A 17,682-nucleotide genomic window follows, 5' to 3' on the forward strand; every position below is an offset into this window, starting at 1 on the left:
GCCCGCGCCACCGTGCTAACCACCGTGCCATGTCACCGTGTCCACTAGCTCCGCCATCGTCGACTACGTCGAGCAGGCTGAGCCCTGAGCGCTCGCCCGCTCTGGAGTCGCCGCTGACCCCGTCTCCCCCACCTCCGGCCGTCGAGATCGCCATCGTCGCCCCGCACAGCTCCGGCCTTCCCCGAGCCCTCTTCGATGCTTGCTGCAATCGCCGTGAGCCCAGCTCCATCCTCCCCCTCTCCACTAACTCCCTCTTGCACCGTGTGCACCGCACCACGCTCACCCGACCACCCGCCGCCACCGAGCTCGTCGCCGACGTGACTCCGGCCACCCACCCACCACACCATTACGACCAACGCACTCACCGCACTCGCAGGAGCCCGTAGCACCACTCCACGCGCCTCGTCGTGCCCCGTAGCCTCGGTTCCAACCTCACCCGAACTCCGGCGACCTCCAAGGTCGTCGCTGGCGACGTTTCCAGCCACTCCAGCTCCACCCACTGCCACCACTCGGTGCGGCTTGCTCCCAGCTACGTGTAGATGCTCTTCGCCGCCCATTTGGTCACCGGAATGCATAGATGCACTTACACTGCCGTGTCTGGCCTCGCCGGCGGCTAAACGCCGGCGGGTTTCAACCATTGACTTTGACTGGGTGGGCCCAGGTTGACTCCCCTGAGTCTATGATAAGTGGCCCCCTCTCTGCTAATTAACCTAGGGTTAGCACTAACTAATTTTAGTTAGTTTAGGTCACTGACATGCGGGCCCAGGCCCCACTGACTGTTTAGTTAGTATTAACTTAACCCTGTTAATTAGTTGTTTCACTGACGTGTGGGTCCCAGCCGTCAGGTTTGACCAGGGCTGGCGCCTTTGACTCGCTGACGTCAGAGTGACGCAGTGCTGATGCAGTTATTTATTTTCTGGATTTATTTTTATATAGGAAATTCCAGAAAATAGCCAAAACTTCTAAAAATCATAGAAAATCAACCATAGCTCCAAATCAAACAATTTATATATGAAAAATGATCAGAAAAATTCAATCTTTCCATATGTAATGGTTTCATGCATGAAAAAACGCTTTAACCTTGCTGTTTAGGTGAAACAAGCTAATACACTTATAATGCATAAGAACTTAAGCTACCATTTGAATCTTTGATTCAAATGGACCCATTTCAACTTGTTTCACATTGCATTAGGTAGGACACCTCATTTTGCCATGTCATAGCATGCATCATATTGTTGCATATTGCCATGTGTTGATTATATTCTATGGTGTCTTTCGTGGTAGCTTCTGCCTCCGAGGATATCTCTGAGTATCCAACTGAAGGCAGTACCCTACTACCACTCCATCAGGCAAGCAGCCCCATTGATCATATCGATACAATCCCATGTTCTCGCCTCTACTCTCGTTTACTGCATTAAGACAACAATGTTTCAAACTGCTGTGTGCTACGGTAGTTGAACCCTTATCCTCTGCATGACCTGTCACTACCACAGTAACTAGATGAAACCCACTAGCATGTGTAGGAGTTAATTGAGCCATGTATGTGTTTCCTACCTTGCTATGCCTGCTATGCTTAGAGTTGGGTCAGGTCTGGTTCATCTGGGTGATGGGCTAGAGTGAAATGATTATGTCGGTACAGAGAGGGATGTGTTGAACATGATTTGGTAAAGGTATCGATGAGAGGTCATGTAGGAGTACATGGTGGGTTGTTTCATTGATGCCGTCCATAAGTACTGAGATCTGTATGCGTGATTTAAGATTCAGCTACTACCACACATTGGGCCTTGAAATATGACCCCGATCGACTTACTGACACCTCTCGTCCTCTGTCCAGGAGTTCCAACTAGTTTCTGGTGTTTGTAGGTTATGTGTTGCCAGCCGTGCGTAGCGCTGACCCTAGGGGTGGGCTATGATGCGGTAGATACACTATGGCCGGGTATGCCGGGCGCCCATTTGGCGTCTCGGGACCCTGTACACATCATTTGGGGTCGTTGAGGACACCCCGGCCAGATTTCCTTGCGGATGGAACCTGAATAGGCGATAAACCTGGACTAGAGACTTGTGCGGTTAGTCAGGTCGTGGTCTAAACCCACATCGGCTTTCGCTTGAAGTCTGCCAAGCACATGTCGTGTGCAGACGCTAAGTGGTGGAAACATGTGTGACGAAGTACACCCCTGCAGGGTATAAAACTATTCAAATAGCCGCGTCCGCGGTAAAGGACTACTTGGTTGCCTATACAATTCCTAGACAAGTTAATGGTTACTACTAAAAGACTCAAGATAAGTGTGAGTACCGAGGATGGCCCTCTCGTAGGATGATGAGGTAGGATCCCCGGTGGAGTATTGTGTTGGTGATTAGTGGACTCGTGTGCAAAAACTATTTTACTAGTGGTGTCTCGTAGGATAGCTTAGCCAAGAGTCAAAGCTGGCTTGCTGCAATAACTCCACCACCTTCTTGAGAATGAGCATGTATAGTAGGTTCTGATGTAAGACTTGCTGAGTACCTTTGTACTCATGTTTGCTTTAATTACTATTTTCAGACGACAACACCACCCCCTCCGATGGGTTTTATGTAGACCTCGACGTCGATGAGTAACTTGCCACCCAGGTGGTGATCCTGGCCATGGAGGGCCTTATGTAGATAGACAGGCTTCAACAAGCCTTCTTTCTTTCTAGTGTCTGTACTCAGACTATTTGCTTCCGCATGAGCTTGTATACTTGTATGACTTGAGTGTCGGGTCATGTGACCTCTACCTATATGAACATGTTATGTATGACTCTCTGGAGCCTTTAAATAAAGTACTTGAGTTGTAGAGTTTTGTTGTGATGCCATGTTGTATTTGCACATATCGAGCATATTGTGTGTATGATTGAAATGCTTGGTATGTGTGGGATCCGACAATCTAGTTGTTTATCCTTGGCAGCCTCTCTTATGGGGAAATGTAGTCTAGTGCTCCTCGAGCCATAGTAGTCCGCTACAGCCCGGTTCACTGGAGCCCTGCTAGCCTAGCACTACTGCTCAGGACACTTGACTGGCCGGCATGTGTTTCACTTTGTTCCTATGTCTGTCCCTTCGGGGAAATGTCACATGGTGATATCCGGAGTCCTGCCTAGCCTGCTATGGCCCGAGTTCCCCGGAGTCCTGTTAGCCCAGTGCTACAGCCCGGAATCACACACTGTTGACCAACATGCTTGATGTGATTCATGTATACCTGTCTCCATAGGTCTGTGCTGCTTTGGGTTCACGACTAGGCATGTCGGCCCGGGTTCTCTGTCATATGGATGCTAGCGACACTATCATATACGTGAGCCAAAAGGCGCAAACAGTCCCGGGCCATGGTAAGGCGACACCCGTGGGGATACCGTGCGTGAGGCTGCAATGTGATATGAGGTGTTATCGGCTAGATCAATGTGACTTGGAATTGGGGTCCTGACAATGTCATAATCCTTTATAAGCTCCAACCATCTCCTCTATCTAAGGTTCAGTTCCTTCTGGGTGAAAATGTACTTCAAACTCTTATGGTCCGTGTATACATCACATCGGTTTCCAATAAGGTAATGTCTCCATGTCTTCAATACATGCACTACGGCTGATAATTCCAACTCATGCGTGGCATAGTTCAACTCATGACGTTTTAGTTGTCATGAGGCATACAAAACAACTCTTCCATCCTGCATAAGTACACATCCAAGCCCTAAGCAAGAGGCGTCGCAATACACTTGGAATTCCTTATGTATATCTGGCAGTGTTAGCACTGGTGCTGTAGTCAACTATTTCTTCAACTCGTGGAAACTTGCCTCGCAATCTTATGTCCATTTAAACTTAGTATCCTTCTTTAACAGTTCAGTCATTGGCTTTGCAATCTTGGAAAAATTCTGAATGAATCTCCGATAGTAACCCACGAGTCCAATGAAACTGCGGATCTCGCTAACTAAGGTGGGTGCCAACCATTCAGTGTCTGACTAAATTTTGCTGGGTTCTACTGCTATTCCTTCTCCCGATATAACATGTCCAAAGAGTCCGACTTCCTTCAACCAAAACTCGCATTTGCTAAACTTAGCATACAGCTGGTGTTCCCTGAGTTTCTCGAGAACTAAGCCCAAATGCTCCTTGTGCTCCTCCTCGTTCTTCGAGTATACCATAATATCATCAATAAACAACACCACAAACTTGTCCAAATATTCCATGAACACCTTGTTCATCATGCTCATGAAATAAGCAGGGGCATTAGTCAGTCCAAATGATATGACCGTGTACTCGTATAATCCATACCGCGTCGTGAATGCTGTATTTGGTATATCCTTCTCCCGTATCTTCAACTGATGGTATCCTGATCGCAGATCAATCTTCGAAAACACCTTAGCTCCTTGCAACTGATCAAACAGATCATTGATCATCAGCGGTGGGTACTTGTTTTTGATCGTCACTTCATTCAAGGCTCGATAATCAACAACCATCCTTAGGGATTTATCCTTCTTCTCAACCAAAAGCACTGGGGCTCCCCAAGGTGATGAACTTCTTCAAATGTATCATTTCTCCAATAACTCCTCGATCTGTTTCTTAATTTCCTCCATATCATTTGTGGGCATCCGATAGGGTCTCTTGGATATTTGTCATGTTCCTGGCAACAGCTCTATCAAAAACTCATTGTCTCTATCCGGTGGCATGCCTGGTAACTCCTGTGGAAAGACATCCAGATAATCCTTTACTACAGGCACTTCCTCCTGAACAACTCCCGTGAGGGTATTCACTTGGCTCCTCCTAGGCACATGCCTAGACACATACTTAATCCTTTTTCCCTCCGGGGTGGTAAGATAAATCGACTTACTAGCATAGTCAATATTCCCTCCAAACTTTGACATCCAGTCCATACGTAATATCACATCCAATCCTTGTGACTCCAAGATAATTAGCTCGGACGGAAAAACATGTATGCCAATGGTTAAGGGTACCTGGTCGCACCATCGGCTAGCCATGTATTCTGCTCCGGGCGAGCTCACTAAGAGAGGGGTCCTAAGGGTTTGGGTTGGTAGTTTAAACTTATCCACAAATCCCCTTGATATATATGAATGTGATGCACCAGTATCGAAAAGAACAAGAGCGGTAAATGACTTAACCAAAAACTTACCTATTACCGCGTCCGCCTGCTCTTCAACCTCCTCCACGTTAATGTGGTTCACTTGTCCTTTGTTGAATGGATTAGGCTTCTTCCCAGCGCTCCCATTTCCTTTTCCATTCTTTCCTTCAGGGCACTCCGTGGCGTAGTGTCCAGTGTTCCCACACTTGAAGCAAGTAACGTGACTTAGATCCCTTTTAGTGGGTGTGGCTGGGGCGGTTCTGATTATTGTTGGCTCCATTCCCATTCCCATTCTTAGCGCCATTGTGATTATGAGATCCTCCTCCAGTGTGGTTGTGACCTCCATGGTTGTGGACAAGTCCTCCCGAATTCAGGGTTAGGCGAGGCCTCTGCTGAGCTCCTGAGTTATATTGCCCTTGTCCATACTTTCTCTTGTGGCTCTCAATCTGTTGCTGCTTCCCTTCGATCATAAGAGCCTTATCTACCAACTCCTGGTAGTTGTTGAAGGTTGCTACCATCAACTGTATGCTCATCTCATCATTCAGCCCTTCCATAAACTTCTCCTGCTTTGCGGCATCTGTGGCCACATCATCAGGGGCATAGCGAGATAACTTGCTAAACTGATCCACGTACTATGCCACAGTCTGGTTCCCTTGACGTAGGTTGCGAAACTCCCGCTTCTTCATACTCATAGCTCCAGTTGAGACATGGGCTGTGTGAAAAGCTTGCTGAAACTGGTCCCATGTGACCGTGGCTATGGGGAAAGTGGTTGTGTAATTCTCCCACCATGAGGCTGCAGGTCCATCCAATTGATGTGCAGCAAAGCGCACCCTCTCAGCATCTGTGCAACCTGCGATGGTCAACTCCCTTCCAATACGGTGTAGCCAATCATCTGCAAATATAGGCTCGATGCTACTGGAAAACACCAGCGGCTGTAACCTTAGAAAACGGGCTAGGTTGTCCACTGGCGGCGGGTTGTTGTTGTTGTTGTTGTTGTTGTTGTTGTTGCCCTGGTTCTGAACTAGCAATTGCATCAAAGTATTCTGCTACTGGATCAACTGGGTGAGCTTCGGTGGGAAAACAAAACCGGGGTCACGTCTCGGAGGCATCTGATGGGTTTAGATGGAAGAGATCAGAATAGAAAAGGGGTCTAATGAGAAAACACTACCCATATGCACATGAGACAAACACAAACATTTCACTCAATCAATCAAGAAAGGGCATACAAACGGTCTAGGACTATCGCAAAGTGCTCATCTAACACTAATTACATGGGGGAGTGCTACTAATATTTGGTGGTCATCTAGAAATTTTGATCGGTGGAAGACTCCATGATGTCTGCTCCAGCTTCGTCTTCAAAGTCATCATCACTAGGATCGGAATCGGTGTCGTCGATGATGATGTAATCCTCGGGGCGTATCTCCTTGGGTTCTTCTTCTTCGTCTTCTTCCACTGGTGCTGGTCCTCCCATGAATACTCCGATCTTCTTGACTAAGTCGTCATTCTTCTTCAGTAGTGTCTTAATTTCCTCCTCATATCCATTGCGTGTAAACTTGAGTTCTTCCTCCAGTTTGATGATTCTAGTCTTTGCCTTCTTCAAGTCCATCATGTTCGCGCACATCTGGTTCTCCTGACGTCGAATGTGCTGGTTTAACTCCTGGATGAAATCGGCAATGGATCTATCCTTCTTCGTGCTGATTACTTCCCATTGCTCGTCTCGACGCCCACATATTTGTTAGATAGTGTCCTCGATTTCCCTGTTGTAGACTTCTCCAATGCGTCCCATGGTAATGTGGGCTGCCATGCTCTTGCCTAGGCTCCAGGTGGGTGCTTCAAAAGAAAACTCTATGGGTTTAGAAGTTGGCAAGAACGTCCTTCCTGGAACTTGTACTTGAATCATCCAGCGCTCCTCTTCAGGTAAAGTGGCGTTGTACGTTCCAGTGAAGCTTGGTATTCCAATGTTCAAATACCTAGTGACTTCCTTCAAGTGGCGTCCAAAAGGTGTGTCTTCATCCGGTTGCGCAAACTTGTTCTTCATCTCCGCCATCCTAAAGAGTATAAAATGGAGAGAAGTCAGAAATGAGAAGAGAAGTGTGGCCTAGGGTTTATCTTAGTGGTCGTGTCCTACACTCAGCGTGTGCTCTGATACCATCTTGTAGCGACCCGACCTCAGATGGTCAAGTCTCTGTGCTTCAGTGCCATCCCTGGATCGGTAATGCTGACACACACAGTACTCGAAGGATTTATAACAGAGTGGAAATCACACACATATTACATCGAATGTCTCAAGAGAGAACTTATTACAATAACATGGCTTAAGGCCATCTAATACGATAACAACGGAAGGCTTGGAAGATAAAGTGAGTCCATCAACTCCAACGGCACATCTGAGCTGCACGGCAACGACCTAACAAACCTTACTCCTCGTCTGAAAAGTCTGCAACATCATACATTGTAGCCCGAAAATGGGTCAGCACATGGAATATGCTGGCAATGTAACACAGTAGAGCAAGAACAGAATAATGCTATCACTACATGCATATTTGGCTGGTGGAAAGCTCTATGGTTATAGTTTTTGCGAAAAGCCAATTTTTCCCTACAACAAAGGAATAGATTTTAATTTTAACTATCATGGTAGTTGAAACATCATTGGGAAGGTTCCTCCAACTCAATCCCAATTAAATTGATTAACATCCCAACAGTATTAATTAAGAATGGTGAGATACATGTGATAATCCAAATACTAGATACTCAAGAATTGTCCATAACCGGGGACACGGCTAACCATGATTAGATTATACACTCTGCAGAGGTTTGCGCACTTTTCCCCACAAGACTTAATCGCCTCCATTGGATTTCTCGCACTACATGGTGTTCGAGAAACGGATGACCAAGACACAGTCTTTCAGAAACATTAACTCTCTAGTCCGGACAGACCATACCAAACCTACATCCCACTACCTACTGATCTGCCTCTTCAAGAGCTTCACGTAACTTACTCAACTATGCTAGAGCCCATAATAGCTTGTGGCTGCACACGGAAGTTTCTACCATGAATCAACTCAGTTCCCTTTGAGGCTGGGTGGCGGTCCATGGGAAGATCACACGGGTACTCCGGGTTTTCCAAAAAAATACAGGCAACACTGGGTTCCCCAGGTGCCTCAATCCACCCAGATGTTAAATTAAGTTGCCACCTTAAGTTGAACCCTTAATTAACAATCTCACAACTGTCATGGATTTCACTCAAACCCAAACCACGTCTACGAGCATAGCATAGCATAGCATAGTAATATAAGCAGCGCAGAAGTAACTCGCAGGGTTTGAATGTAACAGGGTAATAGGTTCTACCTCAACAACTACTTCCCAACCCACATGTTAATGACATCCTAATCATGCAATGTGTGAGGATTGGAACTAATGCATAAAAACTGGGTGATAAAAGGGATATGATCAAAGTGTTACTTGCCTTGCTGATGGTCTGCGAAACCTAGGGACTCGTAGTAGCACGCTTTGCACTCCGGGTGTTCTATCACAAACAAACAATAACATACATTCCTACTCTCCGATATAACTAGACTCTAAAAATGGTTTTCCTCTTGACTCGACAACGGCCAACTACAGTCAATCAAGGGGGCTCCTATGGTCGGACGAGGCGTTGATACCAACGCCCAATATGCGATCCTATCCGAGAGGAACTCGAAGGTTCCACCAAGGATAGAGCCGCATTTTGGGCGTGAAAAAGGGGTGGAAGGTCCTCGCCAAGGTGTCCTGCTTGGCGGAGCCAACCTGGAGCTCTATCGTCCTCCCGTCATTGTTTTTGCTTGCTGTCAGTGGAAGCACAACGGTGAGGTGCTTCTCCTCCATGATGGTGGACATAGCAACGGCTAGCTCGGGCGAGGAAGCTAAGCGTGCGGAAGGAGCGGCGGGCTTCGCCTTCTCGGATGTCATCTGCGACGAGCTTGGGGAAAGATTCGGCGGATCCAGAGGCGCTCTGAGCAGGGAGAGAAGGGGATCTTGAGCAAGACGAAGGGAATGCAATGAAGGCTCGGCGGCAAGCGCCAGCCTTTTTGTCAGCCCAGGACGGTTGCTGAGGCAGCGTGGGGAAGTGGAGACACCCACATCTCATCAAGCGCCACATGTTGACTAGGTCTGCGGGTAGTTGGGGCCCGCGGTGCTTCGCCCTCGCCCTTTGGCTTCGCCTTGAAACCAAACCTGAGCACGCCTGGGGCCCGGGCACTACTGTCTGTGTTCTGGGAACTGGGGTACCCAGACTTGCCTGCCTGCGGCCCACAGCGTGGCTCCCTCGATGGCCTAGTACGGCCAACCTTCAGCATCGACAACACAAGACCCTCACGAGGGGCCTAGCCTCGCAAGGTGGACGACATCAAGACCTCTAGAGGGAGCAGCCACTCTAGCCCGGCTCCTGAGGAGCGGAGATTTCTATGCAGGCGCCTACCTCGTGAGGTCTGGATGACGCAAGCCATGACGACCAAGGCCAGGCGGGTGCCAGCAGGCGTAGTACAAAGGGTTTCCTCTTTGCTGCTAAAGAAGCAAGCACTGGCGTGGAGTCCCGAGGAATCAGCAAAAGGTTTCCATTTCCGTGCTACAAGACCAAGAACGCCAGGGCGACATGACAAAGGTCATCACCGAGCCCACCACTACGTCACGACCAGAGGCTTTGCAGGCGAACACCACCTTTTGTCAGGATAGGATGTACTATTTGTCTCCCTTCAAACTTGGCTGTTGTGGGATGCCTTCCCGCCTTCATTTCGGGGGAAGAGGATCAAGGCCACTATAAATATAGGTTAGCCACCACCATAGAGAGGACTTGGTTCCCATAGAATCCACAACCTCACCAGCACACCCCAACACAAGAACAGACCTCCTGAGGTAGTTCTTCCTCTGTACTAGTTCTTCCACGGCCCTCCTCGAGGCGAATCCACCACAAAGCAGGATTCAGATTTTACACCTCAAGGTGGCCGAACCTGGGTAATCCGCTGTGCCTCTTTCCTTTCCTGTTCATTAAGCTAGGTCGTGGGGGTAATGAGTTGGTAGGCTGGGGAGATTGAGTTCTTCATACGCACCCTAGAGTTTAAATCTTTCTTGGGTTTGCGGAGCCCTAAATCTAACAACAACGACACGCAGCGCCCAAGCGCGTCAAGGTGGCATCCGGGAAGAAAGCCGATACGTGAGTACAAGTGTCAAAAGGTCTGAATACTTCTGTAGGTTGCCTTGGACCTCCTTTTATAGCCCAAGGGATAACCACACTGGCAAAACATACATTATCTTGTGATTAGATAGCCAATAGTGCTATCATACCTAACTTTCGCACTTAGGACAAAATGCCATAAATGCTGCCTTAGGTGGTGTGTAGGGGTGAATCCCCTGCAAGCTTATATCGCCACTTAACCAACTTTTGCTTGTTATCTTGACACGCCCCTGAATGGGTGTCAAACATGTGTGATCTGTCTTCCAGCGAGCCACCATGTGCTTAGTGAGAGCCACTTAGTCACCAGGTGGCTCGACACGGCATTGATAAGTGACTGGCATTGTAGTGCGGTGGAGCGGTCGTAACTAGCCCGCACCTGCTGATACGTCTCCAACGTATCTATAATTTTTGATTGCTCCATGCTATATTATCTACTGTTTTGGACATTACTGGGCTTTATTATCCACTTCTATATTATTTTTGGGACTAACCTATTAACCGGAGGCCCAGCCCAGAATTGTAGTTTTTTGCCTATTTCAGGGTTTCGAAGAAAAGGAATATCAAACGGAGTCCAGACGGAATGAAACCTTTGGGAACGTGATTTTCTCACCGAACGTGATCCAAGGGACTTGGACCCTACGTCAAGAAACAAAAGAGGAGGCCATGAGGTAGGGGGTGCGCCTACCACCCCTCCCCCAGGCGCGCCCTCCACCCTTGTGGGCCCCCTGTTGCTCCGCCGACGTACTTCTTCCTCCTATATATACCGACGTACCCCAAACAATCAGATACGAAGCCAAAACCCTAATTCCAGCGACGCAACTTTCTGTATCCATGAGATCCCATCTTGGGCCTGTCCTGGAGCTCCACCGGAGGGGGCATCGATCATGGAGGGCTTCTACATCAACACCATAGCCCCTCCGATGAAGTGTGAGTAGTTTACCTCAGACCTACGGGTCCATAGTTAGTAGCTAGATCGCTTCTTCTCTCTTTTTGGATCTCAATACAATGTTCTCCCCCTCTCTTGTGGAGATCTATTCGATGTCATCTTCTTTTTGCGGTGTGTTTGTTGAGACCGATGAATTGTGGGTTTATGATCAAGTCTATCTATGAACAATATTTGAATCTTCTATGAATTCTTTTATGTATGATTGGTTATCTTTGCAAGTCTCTTCGAATTATCAGTTTGGTTTGGCCTACTAGATTGATCTTTCTTGCAATGGGAGAAGTGCTTAGCTTTGGGTTCAATCTTGCGGTGCCCTTTCCCAGTGACAGTAGGGGCAGCAAGGCACATATTGTATTGTTGCCATCGAGGATAACAAGATGGGGTTTTCATCATATTGCATGAGTTTATCCCTCTACATCATGTCATCTTGCTTAAGGCGTTACTCTGTTTTCATTAACTTAATACTCTAGATGCATGCTGGATAGCGGTCGATGAGTGGAGTAATAGTAGTAGATGCAGGCAGGAGTCGGTCTACTTGTCTTGGACGTGATGCCTATATACATGATCATACCTAGATATTCTCATAACTATGCTCAATTCCGTCAATTCCTCAACAGTAATTTGTTCACCTACCATAGAATACTTATGCTCTCAAGAGAAGCCACTAGTGAAACCTATGGCCCCCGGGTCTATCTTCATCATATTAATCTCCCAATACTTAGTTATTTCCTTTACTTTTTACTTTGCATCTTTATCACAAAAATACCAAAAATATTATCTTATCGTATCTATCAGATCTCACTCTCTTAAGTGGCCGTGTAGGGATTGACAACCCCTTATCGCGTTGGTTGCGAGGATTTATTTGTTTTGTGCAGGTACGAGGGACTCGCGCATAGCCTCCTACTAGATTGATACCTTGGTTCTCAAAAACTGAGGGCAATACTTACGCTACTATGCTGCATCATCCCTTCCTCTTCGGGGAAAACCAACGCAGTGCTCAAGAGGTAGCAAGAAGGATTTCTGGCGCCGTTGCCGGGGAGGTCTACGCAAAAGTCAATATACCAAGTACCCATCAAATACCCTTATCTCCGGCATTACATAATTTGCCATTTGCCTCTCGTTTTCCTCTCCCCCACTTCACCCTTGCCATTTTATTCGCCCTCTCTCTCTATCCTCCTTCTCTTTCCCGTTTGCCTCTTTTTGCCCGCTTTTTGTTTGCTTGTGTGTTAGTTTGCTTGATTGTCATGATGGCTCAAGATAACACTAAATTGTGTGACTTCACAAATACCAACAATAATGATTTTATTAGCACTCCGATTGCTCCTCTTATCGATGCTGAATCTTGTGAAATAATACTGCTTTGCTGAATCTTGTCATGAAAGATCTGTTTTCCGGCCTTCCTAGTGAAGATGCCGCTACCCATCTAAATAGCTTTGTTGATTTTTGTGATATGCAAGAGAATAAAGATGTGGATAATGATATTGTTAAATTGAAGCTATTTCCTTTTTCGCTTAGAGATTGTGCTAAAGCTTGGTTTTCGTATTTGCCTAAAAATAGTATTGATTCATGGAATAAGTGCAAAGATGCTTTTATCTCTAAGTATTTTCCTCCCGCTAAGATCATCTCCCTTAGAAACGATATTATGAATTTTAAGCAACTTGATCATGAACATGTTGCACAAGCTTGGGAGAGAATGAAATTAATGATACGTAATTGCCCTACTCATGGTTTGAATTTGTCGATGATTATACAAAAAATTTATGCCGGATTGAACTTTGCTTCTAGAAATCTTTTAGATTCGGACGCAGGAGGCACTTTTATGGAAATCACTTTAGGATAAGCTACTAAACTCCTAGATAATATTATGGTTAATTATTCTCAATGGCATACTGAAAGATCTAGTAATAAAAAGGTGCATGCGATAGAAGAAATTAATGTTTTGTGTGGAAAGATGGATGAACTTATGAAATTATTTTCTAGTAAGAGTGTTTCTTCTGATCCTAATGATATGCCCTTGTCTAATTTGATTGAGAATAATAATGAATCTATGGATGTGAATTTTGTTGGTAGGAACATTTTTGGTAACAACGCGTATAGAGGAAATTTCAATCCTAGGCCTTATCCTAGTAAGTAATCCCTCTAATAATTATGGTAATTCCTACAACAATTCTTATGGAAATTATAATAATATGCCCTCTGATTTTGAATCTAATATTAAAGAATTTATTACCTCGCAAAAGAATTTCAATGCTTTGATAGAAGAAAAATTGCTTAAGATTGATGAGTTGGCTAGGAACGTTGATAGAATTTCTCTTGATGTTGATTCTTTGAAACTTAGATCTATTCCACCGAATCATGATATCAATGAGTCTCTTAAAGCCATGAGAATTTCCATTAATGAGTGCAAAGAAAGAGCCGCTAGGATGCGTGCTAAGAAAGATGCCTTTATAAGAGTGTGTTCTTCTAGTTCCTATGAAAATAAAGATGAAGATCTAAAAGTTATTGATGTGTCCCCTATTAAATCTTTGTTTTGCAATATGAATCTTGATAATGATGGAACTGAATATGATCCACCTTTACCTAGAAGGCGTTCCAAGAATTCGGAATTTTTTGATCTTGATGCTAAAATTGATAAAAGTGGGATTGAAGAAATTAAAACCCTAGATGTTGCTAAAACCCACTATTATGGATTTCAAGGAATTTAACTATGAAAATGGCTCTTTGATTGATTGTATTTCCTTGTTGCAATCCATGCTAAATTCTCCTCACGTTTATAGTCAAAATAAAGCGTTTACTAAACATATCGTTGATGCCTTGATGCAATCTTATGAAGAAAAACTTGAATTGGAAGTTTCTATCCCCAGAAAACTTTATGATGAGTGGGAACCAACTATTAAAATTAAAATTAAAGATCATGAATGCTATGCTTTATGTGATTTGGGTGCTAGTGTTTCCACGATTCCAAAGACGTTGTGTGATTTGTTAGGTTTCCGTGATTTTGATGATTGCTCTCTAAACTTGCACCTGGCGGATTCCACTACTAAGAAACCTATGGGAAGAATTAATTATGTTCTTATTGTTGAAAATAGTAATTATGTGCCCATAGATTTTAATGTTCTTGACATAGATTGCAATCCTTCATGTCCTATTATTCTTGGTAGACTTTTACTTAGAACGATTGGTGCAATTATTGATATGAAGGAAGGAAATATTAGATTCCAATTTCCATTAGGGAAATGCATGGAACACTTTCCTAGAAAGAAAATTAAATTACCTTATGAATCTATTACGAGAGCCACTTATGGATTGCCCACCAAAGATGGCAATACCTAGATCTATCCTTGCTTGTTATGCCAAGCTAGGGGCGTTAAACGATAGCGCTTGTTGGGAGGCAACCCAATTTTATTTTTATTCCTTGCTTTTTGCTCCTTTTTAGTAATAAATAATTTACCTAGCCTCTATTTTGGTTGTGTTTTTTGTGTTTAATTAGTGTTTGTGCCAAGTAGAACCGTTGGGAAGACTTGGGGAAAGTCTTGTTAAACTTGCTGTAAAAAACAGAAACTTTAGCGCTCACGAGAACTTCTGCCATTTTTATTTGGAAAGTTCTATTTAGTTAATTCTTTTTGCATATGATTAATATATAAATTCCTCACGTCTAGCAAGTTATTTTAGAATTTTTGGGGTTCCAGATGTTGCGCTAGCTAAAGATTACTACAGACTGTTTTGTTTTTGACAGATTCTGTTTTTCGTGTGTTGTTTGCTTATTTTGATGAATCTATGGCTAGTAAGTTGTTTATAAACCATATAGAAGTTGGAATAACGTAGGTTTAACACCAATATAAATAAAGAATGAGTTCATTACAGTACCTTGAAGTGGTATTTTGTTTTCTTTCGCTAACGGAGCTCACGAGATTTTCTACTTTGAGTTTTGTGTTGTGAAGTTTTCATGTTTTGGGTAAAGATTTGATGGACTATGGAACAAGGAGTGGCAAGAGCCTAAGCTTGGGGATGCCCATGGCACTCCCAAGATAATCTAAGGACACCTAAAAGCCAAAGCTTGGGATTCCCCGGAAGGCATCCCCTCTTTCGTCTTCTTCTATCGGTAACTTTACTTGGAGCTATATTTTTATTCACCACATGATATGTGTTTTGCTTGGAGCGTCTTGTATGATTTGAGTCTTTAATTTTTAGTTTACCACAATCATCCTTTCTGTACACACCTTTTGAGAGAGCCATACATGATTTGGAACTTGTTAGAATACTCTATGTGCTTCGTTTATATCTTTTGAGTTATATAGTTTTGCACTAGTACTTCACTTATATCTTTTATAGCACGGTGGTGGATTTGTTTTATAGAAACTATTGATCTCTCATGCTTCAGTTAGATTTTTTTGAGAGTCTTAAATAGCATGGTAATTTGCTTAAAATCCTAATATGCTAGGTATTCAAGATTAGTAAAATTTTCTTATGAGTGTTTTGAATACTAAGAGAAGTTTGATGCTTGATGATTGTTTTGAGATATGGAGGTAATAATATCAAAGTCGTGCTAGTTGAGTAGTTGTAAAATTGAGAAATACTTGTGTTGAAGTTTGCAAGTCCCGTAGCATACACGTATGGTAAACGTTAAGTAACAAATTTGAGACATGAGGTGTTATTTGATTGTACTCCTTATGAGTGGCGGTCGGGGACGAGCGATGGTCTTTTCCTACCAATCTATCCCTCTTGGAGCATGCACGTAGTGCCGAGGTTTTTGATGACTTGTAGATTTTTTCAATAAGTATGTGAGTTCTTTATGACTAATGTTGAGACCATGGGTTATACGCACTCTCACCCTTCCATCCTTGCTAGCCTCTTCGGTACCGTGCATTGCCCTTTCTCACATTGAGAGTTGGAGCAAACTTCGCCGGTGCATCAAAAACCCGTGATATGATACGCTCTTTCACACATAAACCTCCTTATATCTTCCTCAAAACAGCCACCATACCTACCTATTATGGCATTTCCATAGCCATTCCGCGATATATTTCCATGCAACTTTCCACCATTCTGTTTATCATGACACGTTCATTATTGTCATATTTCTTAGCATGATCATGTAGATGACATAGTATTTGTGGCAAAGCCACCGTTCATAATTCTTTCATACATGTCACTCTTGGTCCATTGCATATCCCGGTACACCGGCGGAGGCATTCATATAGAGTCATCTTTTGTTCTAGTATTGAGTTGTAATCATTGAGTTGTAAAATAAATAGAAGCGTGATGATCATCATTTTCTAGAACATTGTCCCAAGTGAGTAATTATAAAAAAGAGAGAGAGAAAGGCCATATAAAAACAAAAAGGCCTAAAAAATGAGAGAAAAAGAGAGAAGGGACAATGTTACTATCCTTTGCCACACTTGTGCTTCAAAGTAGCACCGTAATCTTCATGATAGAGAGTCTCTTGTTTTGTCACTTTCCTATACTAGTGGGAATTTTCATTATAGAACTTGGCTTGTATATTCCAACAATGGGCCTCCTCAAGTGCCCTAGGTCTTCGTGAGCAAGCAAGTTGGATGCACACCCACCTAGTTTCTTTTGTTGAGCTTTCATACATTTATAGCTCTAGTGCATCCGTTGCATGGCAATCCCTACTCCTTGCATTAACATCAATCAGTGGGCATCTCCATAGTCCATTGATTAGCCTCGTCGATGTGAGACTTTCTCATTTTTTTTCTTCTCCACATAACCCCCCTCATTATATTCTATTCCACCCATAGTGTTATGTCCATGGCTCACGCTCATATATTGCGTGAAAGTTTATAGGTTTGAGATTACTAAAGTATGAAACAATTGCTTGGCTTGTCATCGGGGTTGTGCATGATGAGAGCATTCTTGTGTGACGAAAATGGAGCATGACTAAACTATATGATTTTGTAGGGATGAACTTTCTTTGGCCATGTTATTTTGAGAAGACATAATTGCTTTGTTAGTATGCTTGAAGTATTATTATTTTTATGTCAATATGAACTTTTGTCTTGAATCTTTCGGATCTGAATATTCATACCACAATTAAGAAGAATTACATTAAAATTATGCCAAGTAGCACTCCGCATCAAAAATTCTGTTTTTATCATTTACCTACTCGAGGACGAGCAGGAATTAAGCTTGGGGATGCTTGATACGTCTCCGACGTATCTATAATTTTGATTGCTCCATGCTATATTATCTACTGCTTTGGACATTATTAGGCTTTATTATCCACTTTTATATTATTTTTGGGACTAACCTATTAACCGGAGGCCCAGCCCAGAATTGCTGTTTTTTGTCTATTTCAGGGTTTCGAAGAAAAGGAATATCAAACGGAGTCCAAATGGAATGAAACCTTCGGGAACGTGATTTTCTCACCGAACGTGATCCAGGGGACTTGGACCCTATGTCAAGAGACAAAAGAGGAGGCCATGAGGTAGGGGG

This window comes from Triticum dicoccoides, chromosome 4A (assembly GCF_002162155.2).
Source record: "Triticum dicoccoides isolate Atlit2015 ecotype Zavitan chromosome 4A, WEW_v2.0, whole genome shotgun sequence".
Lineage (NCBI taxonomy): Eukaryota > Viridiplantae > Streptophyta > Magnoliopsida > Poales > Poaceae > Triticum > Triticum dicoccoides.